The following is a 15,502-nucleotide window of genomic DNA, read 5'->3' on the forward strand; positions in this document are numbered from 1 at the left end:
GAGAGGCAAGACCTCCTAGGGATCGACCACCCATGGGGGCTCGGCGTACGCTGACATTCGCGGAACCGCCACAGCCAGCTGAGCCGGCAAGAAACTTCCCACCATTTGGAGTGAAATTCGATGGGGATCCCACAACGCTCTCCTTCTTTATCACTAATGCCAAGCATTATATAGAAGATTGGGGCCGGAACTTTCGGTCAGAACATGGCAAGATCAATTTCATTGCCAACAAGCTGAGAGGAAGGGCAGCTGATTGGTATGTGCAACTATGCCAGGCAGAGGCAACTGAGTTAGAGGACTTCGATGACTTTTTGTGGGCACTTAAACAGCATTTCGAAGACCCTCTAGCCCAAGAAACAGCTAAAAATGACCTGCGGAAACTCTACCAAGGGTCCCTCTCAGTTGCCAATTATGCGTTGGAATTTAAAGCTTTGGCAGGAAAAGTGGAAGACTGGTCTGAGCCAACAATAATTGAAATGTTCAAACAGGGGCTAGAACCCGAAATCCTTCGCTGGGCACTAGGAAGAGATGATCCCAAAATGCTATATGGGTGGATTCAGTTGGCGGGCAGCGCAGAAAATGCCCTACAAACCTATGCCCATACCAAAGAGCTTAGACAAACGCGTCTTGCTAGAGGAGCGCGCACATCTGGACTTGCCAGCCGCCCCAAACCGAAAACCTGGGAAGAGGAAAGGGAACGACGGTTCTCCAAAGGTCAGTGCCTGAGATGTGGGAAAGAAGGGCATCGAGCCACGTCGTGCCCGAGGCGCCGTCCAGAGGAACGACAGACGAAACCTACGGTAAAGACGCCTGCTCCTGCTCCACCGTGAAAACTGAAAGCAGCCATCGCTGAACTGGACCCCCCAGAACTACCCTTCGGAGAAGAGGAAGAAGAGTTGCAATTCGAGCAGCCGGCGGCTGCTTTGTTTGTATTTGGCGCGCTTTTGCTCATTCTCAGCTTTATGTAACGGTTGCCTAATCCCAAATACTCAGTCTCACAAGCTCGGGCTTAAAGATAACTGATTTATTAAAGGAATAGTATGCAAATACAGAGAAAGCTGAGAATGAGCAAAAGCGCGCCAAATACAAACTTAAAAGCCTTGCCTGTGAGCAAGTTCCGCCCCATCCCTCGTCAGGGCGCTCCCCCTCCCAGGTGCTAGAAGCCGTTAGACGCGCCTGGGAAAGTAACCTTGAGCAGGAGCGCAAACCCAAACATACATTCCAAGCCCTCAAAACAATGGAGGGCGAAGGAATGGAAAAACCCCGGGTGAAGGAACACGGAACAGAAGAGGACATGTGAAACGTTACAATGTTAACAGCACATTGAAATGAGAACATGACACCCAGGGTCATTGAGGGTCAGGTGGCATAAAAGTTTAATAAAATAAGAATAAGAATCTGGTCATTTGTTCCTTGAGTGATTTGTTCAATGATTCATTTGTTTGTTTTCTTGGCTGTCCATGGTATTCTCAGGAGTCTTCTCCAATCCTAAGTTCAAAAGTGTCAATCATCTTTCTATCCATCTTCTTCAAAGTCCAGCTTTTTCTTCCATAAAGTTTCACAAGAAATACCATTATCTGCACTATTCTGCTCTTTGTAGGTATAGACACATCACATCATTTTAATGTATTTCCCAAAGCCTTCATGGCTGCTTTACCAAGTGCTAGTCTGTGGTGTATCTCTTGACTGCTTGTTTCTTTACTGTTGATGGTTGATCTTAAAAGGCAGAAGCTACCTACCACTTCAAAATCTTCACTGTCAATGTTAAGACTGCTTGTACCAGTTATCATTAATGATTGTTCCCATAAAACTCCAAAATATAATTCAATAACATTTTAATTAAAACTCAAAAATTAAAGATTGAAATTAAAAATAAAATAGAATCACAACCAAAAATCCAACTATAATCTCACAATGTATCACTGCTTAGGCCCCAAACACCCAGTGGAACAAAAGTGTGTTCATTATCTTCCTAAAGTCTAAGAGTGTAGGGGCCTTCTTCCAGGTAAGAAATGGTGGACTGAAGATGGCTCCATGAAAAATGGAGTTGATGACTGCAGCAGAATGAAGAGCCAGCAAGTAGACTGTCTGTTCGATAATTCCTCTCTGGACAAGGAGAGGACTTGAGATCTCCCACAAGTGCTCCAGACATCTGCTCCTCACAAGAAGACTGCAAGATAGTGGTCTCTGGTGGGTTTAGAGCTCTGGGAGATGAGGGAATAGCCATCTTGCTCAAATCATGGTCGGCACCTTTGAAAGAACATATACTTTCTTTTCTAATCACTTTTGGAAATTGCTTATTAACTGCTTTTCAGCTATTAGGAACCTTTGGATTGACAAGTTCAAAAGCATTGGTGAGCTTCCTTCAATCCTTAGCGAAAGAAATTTTAACTACAAGTTTAAGAACTTAAAACATTTTTTTAATAAACAGCAAAAGGGTGATTAAAACTTTGAGTTTAGAAAGTTACTAATGGACTAACAGCCAGATAAATTTGAAATAAGATTTTGGAATTAATTTTAAAGAATCCTTCCCATGGGAAAATGCCTTTGTTTAGAAACATAGTAAGATTTAAAAAGTTGGACACTAGAGGGAACCAGAAGGAACCAAAAATTACAGTTAAAAGAGAACACTTAAACTTGATTTACAATTACAGAATGAAGCATTTTTAAAAAAACTTTGGACATATTAAAGGATGTTTTTGAACAATGGACCCAGAAGTTAATTTTAAGTGTCTCCCTCTATAGATAGACTGTGTCTAAAAGATGTTATGGAAGAGGAGCAGGTTCTACCTGACAACAGTGAGACTGAGTTGAAAGCAGATTTCTACAAGAATGATGTGGAAAAAGATGTTACATTCGTCATACAAAAGAAACTGGCTGATGTCTTAATTATTAAAAGGTATATACAAACAACAAACGAAGAGAGTGACCTAGATAATTTTCCTATATTAGATTTACAAAAGAGGCTTTTTAAAGCTTTGAAGAATTTTGTGAGAAGGGACAAATTAAAAATGAAAAGAAATCAAGTTCTACAATATTATTTGAAGGGACTGTTAGAAATAAAAGGAATATAAAGTTGGTTTATTTGATTAAGGATAACATAGATAAGTTATCTCTGGTAACCCTTAATGAACTTTTGTTGATATCAGGACTGAAATGACAACATTTTATGGATTTGTTTATAGATAAGAGATGGGATACAGGAAGAAGAGATCATTTGTTGTATTTTATTTATTTTATTTATTTATTTATCAAATTTCATCACCACCCATCTCCCCCAAAAGAGGGACTCTGGGTGGTTTACAATAAAGCTAAAAAGATCAAAATACAATAAAAACCAGATATATTACATACTGTATAAATATCAAGTATAAAATAGTATCCGAGATGGCAGTTAAAAGTTCTGATTCAGATTTATAAATACATGGGGACCGCTTTAAGGCACTTTTAAAAGAAGGTGAGAAATTACTAAATTGTTTATACTTATTTTTTCTTTCTTTTCACTTTCTCTTTCACTTTTTCCCCTTTGTAAGAGTTGAGTTTGTCTTTGACTCTGAACAAGGGGAAATCGAAACCTATGCTGAGCCAGAAGGGGAAAACAAAACCTATCTGGAAGGAATTGGGGAAATTGAAACCAGGAGTGACTCAGCAGAATGGGAAAATCCTGAGCCGCTGATTGGGCAGAAACTGCAGGTAGGTTTGGATCCTCCAATCAGTGCTCATGAAAGGAGAGCTGAGAAGTGAGCCAACAAAAGGCAGCCTGATTGGCTCCAGAGGAGAAATGGCACAGAAAGAATTGAATTTAAAAAAAAAGCACCAGTGCAAGGAGCAAATCACCAGAGATAACTGATCCATTGAGGTAATTGCTTCTTCAGGAGAGTCCTTGCCTGGAGCCTTGCCTGGAGCTGACACAGAGCCAGTGCCAGCTCCTTCCATCACCATGGACATACCTCCTTTGCATTCTGCTCCAGCCGAGTTCAACCTTGCCTCCAGCTCGAAGCCTTATCTTGCCGCTCCAGCTGAGCCCTGCCTTGCCTCCACAGTCGAGCCTTGTCTTGCCACTCCAGCCAAGTCCAGCCTTGTCTCCAGATCCAAGCCTTGTCTTGCCACTCCAGCTGGGTCTTGCCTTGCCTTTGTAGCCAAGTCTTGCCTTGCCTCCTTGCCACATCCTTCAGTTGAACCTCATGCTTCACTCTTGCCACGCGCTCTAGCTACACCCGGTCTTGCTGCTTTGTTGTGAGGATTAGCTGAGTTCTGCCTTGCTGTGTTGCTGCGAACTTCCTCTACTCCTGATCTTGTAGCCTTGCCTCATTTTCCTCCACTGTCTGGGTGAACTTGATTGAACTGGAGTTCTCATCATGTCTTCTCACTGCTAGTTGGTGTTCATGGATGTGCTCTGCTAGTCTTCTGCCTGTCTGTCCTACATAGTGGCTGTTACAGTCTTTGCACTGTATGTTGTAAATAACTCCTGTTTTTTCTTCTTGGGCTATTGGGTCTTTTGGGTTACTTAATATGTTTTGAAGAGTTTTAGTTGGTTTATGTGCTACAGTGATGCCGTGTGGTTGTAACAGTCTGTTGGTGGTTTCTGAGATGTTTCCGATGTATGGCAGTGTTATCCTTTTCATAGCTTCTATTGGTTGGGTTGTAGCGGATTGGGTGGTGAGGCACTTTTTGATAAAGTTGAGTGGGTATCCTGTATGTAGGACAGACAGGCAGAAGACTAGCAGAACACATTCATGAACACCAACTAGCAGTCAGAAGACACAATAAGAACTCCTTAATCTCACAACACATGGAGAGACTCAACCATAGTTTCCACTGGGAAACTGAGCATCCTAAACCAAGACAAATCCAAAACACCAGAGAATTCCTGGAAGCCTGGTACTCAGACAAAGCAGCCATCAACCGACACATAGAGGTAAACAACATTTACATACCATTCAAAAGAGACAATAGAAAAGCCAAAAGACCAGTACACTCCCTTGCCAGCAATCAACACCCAAATATGCAAAAATCAACACTAGGATTAACAACAGATGAAGAATCAAACAGCACAATACACCTTAATCAGGGAACTATTAACTCAGGCAATCAAGCAAGCAGCAAATAACAGCCCAATCAAAGAACTCCCAAGGAGAGAACAACACCCCCACCAACACAAGCAGGGCAAGCCACTGTATATAAACTGAGAGCAAGACCCCCTCCCTCTTTGCACTGAAGATGTTGCCTAGTCTGGCAATGAAACATCTGCAAGAAAACAACAAGGCTCAGAGATCACCAAGGACTCCACAGTTCAACCCTGAGCTACAAATATTCACTTTGATTGGTATTTTATAATGACTAAGCAGTTACTGAGGAAGTTTGGCTCCAAGCTCCTCCCACCTTTTTTTGTGGGGAGGGGGCAGAGTTTAGGTAGAGCTGGCCTCTTCCCAGGTCAACAGTGATTTGTTGAAATGGATTTTCTGTTTGTCTCTTGTTTCAATTGTTCCAAGTCTTATGCAGGTGGAGGCGGGGGGAATTACTTACCTAAGCTGAATATTTGAAATAAAACATTCTTGTGAATGATTCTGTTTGTGGCTCCTCCAGGAAAAAACAAAACATTTTTTCATAGGACTAAGGACTCATAATCCATTTCAGAGTATGACTGAAGTCTAATTGGTTCTTTTTTAATTCACTCCTTTGACTTGATCTTGGACATAGCATACTGGCTGAATATAGAAACACACTGATCCTTGCTGCCAGGTTCAGGAAGTACTAGTTATGTTCAGGACAGACTGACTAATGGCTAGAACAGGACAGGACTGTGGACAAAGTGTCTAGATGAGCCCTGATACTTCTGGAAATAGTGAGTAGCAGTGGAACAGTACTATTGGCAATGCCTAGTTGTTCAATAAAGTGACCACATGGTCCACTTACAGAGAACAATCTTTGATTTGAAAGTCTACATGAGAAACTATGTAGTGCCAGCCCAATTTAACAATAAAAAACTCATAAGAGTGGAATCTAGAGGTCTTCTAATGACCTGGGCATGGTTACCAGTTAGTTTACTATCTGAAGATCTCCAGAGTAGGAAGACTTTGATAAAATTACATAGTACATGTGTCATGAAGAACAATTCATTAGAGTATACCTAAATATACTTGCTGGATATAGTCATTTCTAGAATTCATGAGTAACATTCAGTAAATTAGTCATATGTAAATCATACTGACTAATGGCATTTAACTTTATTTTTATCTTATTAATTTTAATGGATCTTCTCTTGGGTAATTCTATCTTATCAAAAGCAACAGTAGCAGTTTTGTAGTACAACATTAAAATAAACTAGCAGAGCTACTATAAATAACAATAACATCTCAATTTTAATATAGGGCAGTTTAAATCAAAATTATTTTCTGCATTTGTGGTGCAAAAAAGGAACAAACTATGCCCCTTACTAGCTTGAAAAGAAACACTACATTTTAATCCTTATTAGGCAACAGTTCACTGAAATTCCAAATTAGCATCAGCCTATGTAACACCTTGATAGAATGTTAAGCAAGCAGGCAACAGCGATGTCTGTACAGAAGATCAAAATCTGCAAGATGACAGATGCGACATCCTGATGCAAGCTCCACTCCTTTGTAGATGTGAAAGATGGAGCTTACGTTGCAATGTTGTGCCTGCCATCTTGCAGATTTTTATTTACTCAGTAGACACTGCTGGCAAGCACGCCAAAAACCTTAACACCATCTCCTCTATGAATGCTGAGATGTACTTAATGTTATTTAAATTGTAATCATTATTTTTGAATATGCATTAATGCATATAATTTACAGTAGCAAATGCAACCCGTATGCTAATATATAGCTTCTTTTACTTCTTTCTGAAGATGCATCCCTGCCAACCTAGAGCATATATCTTTTACCATACACCTAAAAGTGAAGCGTGTGAGAAATATCAATAGTAGGTGTTTAAGATTGATTGGAATGGTGATCCTGGTTTTTGTCTGGAAAATTAGGTGTCTTTTTAAGACTAACTCATTTTCCCTTTTTTCATGTGAGCATTCAAATACCGTGTTTGAAAGGTGGACGAATACCACTGCTGTGCGTCTCTGGCAATTTCTTCTGGGCTGTATCCTCTTGGCTAAAATATGAAAATCAACTGCTGCAAATGCAGAAAGTGTTAAGCCTCTGTAATTATTTCTCTAGCAATATTTCACCTTTTTAAATATCACTGGTGAAAGGGCAGGACAAAGTATGTTTTCTCCTAAAAGCTTCAGAGACATCAGGAGATGAAGAAGGCAGACCAAATTCTTTCAATTAGATGTGATTTATTTCAGCATGCAAAATAAATGTAGGAGAAACATATGCCAGATGCAATGTTGCTGCAGCTTCATTCCACATCCTGTCCAGTTCTGCTGTCATATTTGGATTTCACATTGTGGGTCTCCAGAGGCATCTGCAAGATTGAAGAATTTCATCAAAATGACAAAACCATGTTGTGCTACAGTATTGCAACTTCATTGTAGACCTACCACCCAGCCAAAGGAAAACAGTCATCTGGGTGGTAAAAGACTACTTTTCCAAGCAGGCACACTTCATACCCTGTGCGTCCATTCCCTCAGCGCAACAGCTGGCACCCCTATTCCTCACCCACATCTACAAGCTGCACGGTGCCCCCTCTCATTTGGTGACCGATAGGGGCACACAATTCACCTCCAGGTTTTGGAAAGAATTTTTAAAACTTATTGGCACCAAGCAGGCACTCTCCACAGCTTGGCACCCCCACACAGATGGCTCTACAGAGATTCTTAACTCCACCCTGGAGCAATTTCTACGAGCATTCATCAACTACCAACAGGACAATTGGGTGGACCTGCTACCATTTGCAGAGGTAGCATATAACAATGCAGTGCACCAGAGCACAGGTCACACCCCATTCAAGGTGGTTATTGGTTCATACCAATCCCGGAACTACTCCAACCAGACACCCCACCCTGTTCCCCAGATGACTGGGTGGCACAACTGGCCACGGTTTGGCCCATCATCCAGATGGCTCTCACAGACGCACAAGCTACATACAAGAGATTTGCTGACAACCACAGGGCAGCGCAACCAAACTACAAAGTGGGAGATAGGGTCTACCTCTCCACTAAGTTCATCAAATCCCCACAACCTTCAAAGAAACTGGTACCCAAATTCATTGGACCATTCCCCATCACAGAAATTATCAACCCAGTCACCTTCAAGCTGGAACTACCCCACAATTTGCGGCGCATACACCCAGTGTTCCACTGTGCCCTGCTGAAACCGGCCACCCCTTCCAAATGGCACAATGACCCCCCCACCCATCATGATAGATGGGCAACAGCACTTTGAAATAAAAGAAGTACTAGACTCAAGGAGATTAAGGGGCACCCTGCAGTACCTCGTCAAATGGAGACATTTTTCCCACCTGGAATGGGTCCAAGCACAACACGTGTCAGTGAACCGACTGGTCAAAAGCTTCCATGAAGCATGTCCAGACAAACCAGCACCGTAAAGTTCTCTTAGGGGGTCAGCATGTCATGTTCCCCATTGCAAGGCATAAGTGCATCACAACGGGGAACATGCACATCAGGAAAAGAGGAAGGGTCAACCATTGTCCCATTAACCACACACATAATCCCTTAAGCACACATAATCCAAAACCCATCAACAGATAATAGGAGAGCAACTCAAACAGGACATGGAACCATCAACGGATCGGGGGAACTCCTACCCATTACCCCGGGGGGATGCACCTGCACCGGATGGAGGCAAAGAAACAAAGAGAAGACATCGGAGATAGCCCGGAAAACCCATCAGAGAGTGATACCGGCGCTAAGCACCATTCCGGACCTGGCTTGGGGACAATGGGGGGTGGAGGAGAGCAAGGTCCGCCACTAAAGTATAAACAGGACATCCTGCTACTACACCCCCATTCCCGTCTTTTTTTCCTCATATGCATTCTACCTCAATAAACTCGGAAATCCTTAGTCCCACTAAGTGAGTCCATGTCTTATTCGAGGTAAGGGCTACCCTGACACATGAGCTCTGCTCTTTTTGTACATGCATGCAACATCTTGATATGCCAACAAAAGGCTAATGAAGAAAGCCATAATGACACAAGCCTTCCCATGCATCATTCCACAGATGCTTCTGTAAGCCTCATATAACCTAGATCTGGACAGCCAGTTTGGTGTAGTGGTTAAGGCATCTCTTCCACTTCATCTATTTCTCCTTCAAATAAATTGCCTTGTTTTATCAGATCTTTTTGAAATCTTATTGAATCCTCAGCAGTCAGTGCATTGCATTTCACCTCCCATAATTTTCAAACAGCATGACATTCCTTTGTTGGTGCTAAATCCAAAACATCTAGAGGACAGTAGGTTGTGGAAGACTTTTGATAAGCTCTGAGCCTATGGGTTTCTTCACATGAAAATGGATGGCCTGCCCTCTTTGGCTCTGGCATTTCTTTCCATCTGCTTTAGCCCTACCCTCTATTGGCCTGCAGTCTCATGCAGAAGGCACATGACTCTTGACAGGAAAAATTAAGTCCCTGTCTATTTTAGATGGATTTTTATTTTATTTTTCTCTTCTGTGTCCTCTTTTGGGCGCTGTGTAGTAAATTGAGTTGTAAAAAGAATAACTGAGGAATTTGAGTTGTAGTTAGGAGGTTCATAGTGTTGGAAGGATTCAAGCAACCCCCCCCTTCTTCTCTTCCAAACTGCCATTTTCAAACTACATCTTCCCCCGATAGATGCTTCCCGCCAAAAAACACTTCCCCAAACCGGAAAAGAAGATGGAAACTCCAGGGCAAAAGACTTAGATAGGAGGGAAACGAGTTAAACATAAAAGATGACAATAGAATAATAGGAGAATACCAACATGAGCCATAAAGAAACCTCCTGATAACCTGATCAAGATAACCTGATCAAATTCCCCTTAAGTCGATCTTGTCAGGAAACTGAGAGGACAAAGGCAGAGGCAAGACCTTGGCATAAGTAAAGGAAAGGGACTTCCCCTCAGAATAACAATAATCTAAACCCAAGAGGCAAAAGCCACAGTCCTGCAGACAGCCTAACTGACTAAAGAGCAAGAAACCGCAAAACAATAGGGGGTGCAACCACAAGAATGCCTCTGATCTTTGGTCAATTACACTCTCTCAGAATTCTGAGAAAGCGCCCCTTCCAGGAAACCGACTAAGCACGATCTGGCTAAGACAAAACATCATCTTTTGCGCTCTTTTTACTAACAAAAGACCTGAGCCCCATATAAAGGGCTGGTGGGGGAATACAAGTGTGGCCACCTCCGACAGCTGACTTCTCTGTATTTTGTGCTCTCGGACAATAAAGCAATCACCTCTGTTCAAGGAACTGCCTGTGTATCTTCATTCCTGGCTCAGAACAGACCCTGGTAGGATTTCCTTCCAACAGTAGGAAACCAGGATAATAGCATATAGCCAATTATCCACCCTACGTAGTAGGTATCAATTACAACCACCAGTTGAAGCTGCTATCCTAGTTATTGGTTCAGGTGATTCCCTTAGCAGATCATATGAGATCATAACCAAACACCTGTAATTGCAAGTAACGTTGATATATCCCTGGACCAGTGGTTTGTATTTTTGCATGAGGAAATGCTATTTTAAAGCATTAAATTCAGCTCCAGAAATGGCAATGTACTGCTGCCTTGTGCTTGAATGGGTGCTCTGGGTTCTTATAGGACCCTTTGCTTACCCCCCACCATAGGAAGTGCAAAAACAGCAGGAAATTATTAGCTTTTATTTTTGTGAAGAAGGGAAGAAAAATACACTTAGGCACAAGCCTCTGGGAGAAAGTGAAGAACTCAGTCACTGTGTGATAGGAAATTCTTTGTCTTCAGTTATTGGCCAAAAAAGGCAAGTGCTGATTGGCTGTCAATTCCCTGAGATCTTTTGATCCACAAACATAGAAACGTGGCCATGCGTGCACATGGCATTCTTGATGTCTACATAGATTAGAAGGGAGTCTGAATCAATCCATGCAATTGGGAGACAGAAGGGTTCCACCTACACAGCCTCCTTGCCCCAGCTCTGAAACCACCCATTTACTATTTGCTAAGGACGTGTCCTACCAATAGAACCTCTATCTTGATGCCAGGCCATTGCTGAGGCTGAACTGAGGGGTCTGGCACAATTTGCCATTTGAAAACAGCAGAAGAACTCCTATGTGAATGATTGTCAAGCTGGAGTAGGAACTCCCTTCCATTACTTCTTACTTACTTTCTTTGTGTTCATAAATGCACTTTCTGCATTTTATGAGTAGGGGAGTTTGGCTTTTGGGACAGGAAGTTCCCAAGCCCCTGCTGTACCTTTGTCACTGATAGGAGAGCCCTACCCCTACCTCCAACAGCAACAACTACCTGCTGCCCTCATGGCAACTCTAAAAGCCTCATTCCCAAGCCCTGGTAAAAGGAATGTTGTGAGGGGAACAGTATTCAGAAAGCCATACTTTCCTTCCATCTCGAAAGCACATGGGGTGGGGTGGAGAGGGATGAGCCCAAAACTGGTTACCTCAAAGAGCTCCTTGTAAAGAAACTGGGAAGCATTCAGGGTTGCCATTCCACTAGCAGATCAGCGTTTGATGAAGCAGGTGCTAAAAGGAAGGAGGAAGAAGATTTTCTTCAGTTTCCTCCTGCCTCCTATAGCTTTCCTCTCCCCCACTCCAACCACCTCCTGCCCTATTCTGAAGGGTTTCCTAGCTCTCTGTGATAGATGGGCCTCTGGGGAGGTCTGTGGCAGGAAGGAGAATCAGGAAAAATAATTTTCCTTTCTTTTCTTTTCTTTTAGCAGAAGGAAACTGGATATAATATGATGGAAATACTGGAACAATGCTAGGACATAGTAAGACATTTTTATTTTTATTTGTTTGCTTCTTTCTTGAAATATATTTTAAACATATTTTTCTGACAATTATTTTTCTTTCTCCCCCAAGCATACACAGCTCTCTTTTATCTTCTCTTGGTGATATCTTCACTTTCTTGAATCTGTTGAAGCCCATTCCAAGACAATTGTGATTTCTGCTATTTTCTATAAGCAAAATGCTCATGACAAGTGAAGAATGGATGAAAAAGAAATTGTGCAGTCCAAGGAAAACCAAGGTGGTAGAGCTGAGAAATACACGGATACATTTTATCTTAACAGCTAAGATTACTTGCCAAATAATCATCCAGTTTTGGGGACAACATCCCACTCCCATCTAGCAAATGTTGTCCCTATGTAAGTCATTTATTCTGTTGTTCATTCTGAAGAGTAAACATAGAGAACTACATCCAAGAGCACAATTGCACATGGGAGCTAATCTTGTTGTATTTAGGAACAGATACCACCGATGACACCCCAGATTTCCCTTTACTATCTTTTCCCTTTCTCTGTGTTTGGAGCTCAGCCATAAAACAATATAGATCTAGTTAAATCACCAACATCTCTCTGCAGCCCAGATCCAATATTCAAGATTCAATAGACAATACTACTGACATCTGTAACTCAAAGATAAGAAAGGGCTTGTGCAGGCTCTTTGGGGCTTTGTCACTCTCTAACCGTTATTGAAGTGTTATCACTTTTTCCTGTTGTAACATCCAGGTTTACAATGAAAAGTGTGCGAGTCCTTCATATAACAAGATCCTATTCACATCAAATAATATGGCACTTAGTTATGAAGAGGTGAGCGTGAGGCGAAGATTGCTGTAAGCTGCATGCCACTTTTCTTTTTCTTCACGCTCAAGTATTCCACCTCAGATTGGAAGCCGAAGGTGGTAGACGCCAAAGAACTCCTGTGTGTATCAATGTGCAGCAACAAATATATTCCCAAATCCTGTAGTATGCCTGTTTGCTGGGTTTTCTTTTAAATAACATACATACGTTCTTTTATAAGTGTGGCTGATGCTAGTTTATTGATTTTAGAGATAGTGAGGAACACGTACAAGTTTACTTCACCTTCTAATCCCCTGCAGGGTTTTGTTTCCTCTCAAGAAGTAAATATTTGTTGTTTCCTTCAAAATTAGCTACACTGATCTCTGAAGAGAAACAGCACTAAACTTCATATTACTCTGCTCAGATTCCCGGTTGGCTGGTTAAAATGTAAATGACTTCATAGTGAAGATTTAACAAAGGAAGGTATTTGTTAGTGCATCTATACGTAATGCCATCTCAAGAGCATAGTTACTACCTAGGGAGGAGGAGATTTCCTGCATTCGTTCTTCTGTTCTTCCTTTGGTTTGTTCTCTTTTAGAATCACAGAGTAGGAAGAAGCCATCTAGCCCAAGGAGTCACCCTCTGCTTAGCACAGGAATCCAAATTAAAACATCCCAGAGAGACGGATGCCTAGTTTGTGCTTAGATATATTCAGTGAATGGGAATCCACTTCTTCTCACTGGAGAACTAGTTCTATAATCAAACTTGTCTTACTGTTAGGAAATACCTCCCACCCCTTAACCTTCAGTTGGAATCTGCCTTTCTGTAACATTAATATTTTGTTCTTGGATTCTGCCTACTGCCCAAACTGCTCACTTATCAGAAGTACCAGAAACTGTGAATTTGATACTGATACTATCAGCCCTAATTTGTTTTAATGAAATGTGGATTTGGACACAAAATCAGAAGTTCCAAAAGAAATATTCAGTCTAAAATGCAGCTACTACAAAGGTTATATTATATTTACTGATGAAAAATGGCTCATCAACATTATGTGAAAATAAAGTGAGCTCCAAACTCTGGTCAGTGTAAGTTTCTCCCGTCCCCCTGCAAAAGATACCCCCTTCACCTGCAAATGCACAAACATTGAGACTCTACTGCTATTCTCCACAGAATGCTTACCAATGTTTTCAAGATGAAATAAAGGATGTTAAGTCAATTGCAGAGTCTTTGCTTTGCATAAAAAGAGTTCCAACTTTATATACTGGCCTTTACAGATAAAGACTCAGTTCTGAACCCTCAGGAGATGCTACCAATTAATACACAACATTTTCTGGGCTAGCAGCCACACTTCAAAAATAAAATGGTCCAGGAAAATAGAGACTGAGAAGCCAAGCCAAAAAGTTAGTTTGATTTAATGTATAAATTAAATTAAATTACATGAAGTTATATTATTGTTTCCCATGTATATTCCTTCTGTCACAGTTTAAAAAATGCAATTTGGTCAACATTTCTCAGGCAGGGGACACACTGACAGCTTTTGAGGAGTTGTATTCCTCTGGTATAGACTATACTGTGCTAGATGGACTGGTGATATGAGTTGTAGAACACAAATCTGTTTTCCAAGAAGTAGTATGTCACAAGCCACAATTTTTACTGTAATTCAATTGAGTTTAAATTAAGATTTTTGTGATGTGTGACTTAATCAGAGCACCGTCTAAGGAATTACTTTTTTCTTTATAAGATGAAATTCAATGAACATTTTTCAAAAAAATCCATGAACCATTTTTATTTTATAATCCTGACTTAGTAGCCATCCTATAGCATATAATAATATATATCTGGCAAATTTCCTTATACATAAATATCTCTGGAGTATTTTTGCTGGATTTAATTTTATGTATTCTAGTTCTGTCCACAAAATTAAAGCATTAATAGCAGTCACTGATTGTTTAGCCACATGAACTAGGTGGTGTGTGTGTTTTAAATGAGCCTGTTCATTAAGCCAAATCATCTGCATATTCAGCAACAGATTTGCTGCTCTAAGAAACAGACTTTTGATTCATGTGTTGCATAGTAGTTTGCTCACCCTAGTATGCCTAAGACTTGTGTGTCAGCACTTCAATTATCAACTCAGCTTTTATTGGCTTACAGCTCAGCTGTGAAATCTTGCTATGGGCTCCAAATGTGATAGACAATGTCTCTATTCTCTAGTTTGTTGTTTCCTGCCAAAATTTCAAAATTAAGGCCTAATTCAGTTTGCATCACTAACAACTTCATGCAATTTATTTATTTTCAATATACACCCAAGACATTTTTAGGGTATACATAAAAATATAATATGCAATGTATCTAGTTGTTAGCTTGCAAATATGCAGCATGCAGTTCTCAGGGAGCCACAGTTGACAAGGAATACAGTACATTCAATAGGTTGGCTTCCATGGAATGTGTGAAACAGACCTAAATGTCCATTACAGGAAGCAATGACTACTATATGAATTGTGTAAGCATCAAAATGTGGCAGAGTAGTTCACAGAAAAATAAAATGTACAGGTTGCAAGGGAACATGGAGATCAACTGTTCCAACCCTTGCCTGGTGCAGTAAACCATTACTTGTCTGGAAGCCATGCCAACCATTTTGAGCTGATACCCTCCTTTTCACCCCTTGTCTTTTCTCAGGTCACATTGACTTTTGGTTTCATGATGTGTCAAAAGAGATATTTACACATGCTGAGCAAGTTGTCAGTCATTCCTATAAAGGTGTGAACTATATGAAGAATGTTACTGTGCACTAAGCAACCTGGCAAAGCATGTGTTAGTCCTTTTA

This window comes from Candoia aspera, chromosome 1 (assembly GCF_035149785.1).
Source record: "Candoia aspera isolate rCanAsp1 chromosome 1, rCanAsp1.hap2, whole genome shotgun sequence".
NCBI lineage: Eukaryota > Metazoa > Chordata > Lepidosauria > Squamata > Boidae > Candoia > Candoia aspera.